This window comes from Saprolegnia parasitica (genome assembly GCF_000151545.1).
Source record: "Saprolegnia parasitica CBS 223.65 unplaced genomic scaffold supercont2.12, whole genome shotgun sequence".
Lineage (NCBI taxonomy): Eukaryota > Oomycota > Saprolegniomycetes > Saprolegniales > Saprolegniaceae > Saprolegnia > Saprolegnia parasitica.
The window spans coordinates 191697-192490 of NW_012156406.1; the positions used below are offsets into that span (position 1 = coordinate 191697).

Sequence of the window (794 nt, forward strand, 5' to 3'; positions counted from 1 at the left end):
TGGGCGGGAATGCAGCACATTTGATGCGTTGTGCGTGAATATTGGTGAAATAGGGCTCAAATTGTGTAGTTTGAAGTAGAATGATAGACTGGATCATTTAGTGATGAAATAATTATAGAGTTGGTCTATGAGTGAGTGTGACATGATGGCTGTCAGACCGGTCGTATAGCTCAGTCGGTAGAGCGCAGTGCTAATAACGCTGTGGTCCTGGGTTCGAGCCCCAGTATGACCAATCTTTTGATCTTTTCACACTCCCAGCACCAACGATACCAGTGCTCCCTACACTTTTTGCCCTCCAGCTCGTTCCTTTCTCACAATATAATAAAACTCAATCAAAGACCTTTCACCTCCGCATGGATTGCTCAGCAAAAAAATAATCGGAAATTCGACTAGCAGCGCCCAACAAAGCCAGAAATCGTCCCCCCCGACCTCATTATTTTGCTTTCGTCACTCGTGCAACCTAATATAGGCATTTTTCGAATTTTTGAATTTTCGCCAATTTTGGTCAGAACTCGGCCGCGAGCAGCGAGGAAACCGTGGTGCCTTCAGAGAAAAAATCAAAACACAATGAAAATTTGCAGAGTGCTTCCTTTGACTTGAAATAGACGAATTCCAAACAGATAAGACCTAGAAATGTCGAGAACGTGTTTAATTATGGTGTGCTAGCATTGTGTGCTCTTTCAATGGGCGGGAATGCAGCACATTTGATGCGTTGTGCGTGAATATTGGTGAAATAGGGCTCAAATTGTGTAGTTTGAAGTAGAATGATAGATTGGATCATTTAGTGATGAAAT

At 42.8% G+C, this 794-nt stretch overlaps 1 non-coding gene across 1 annotated transcript; it reads left to right on the forward strand.

Moving 5' to 3' along the window:
• Positions 1-159: 159 nt before the first annotated feature.
• On the forward strand, positions 160-232 carry SPRG_30047. Its single transcript has one exon. It is a non-coding gene; the product is annotated as a tRNA-Ile (tRNA).
• The last annotated feature ends 562 nt before the right edge of the window (positions 233-794 follow it).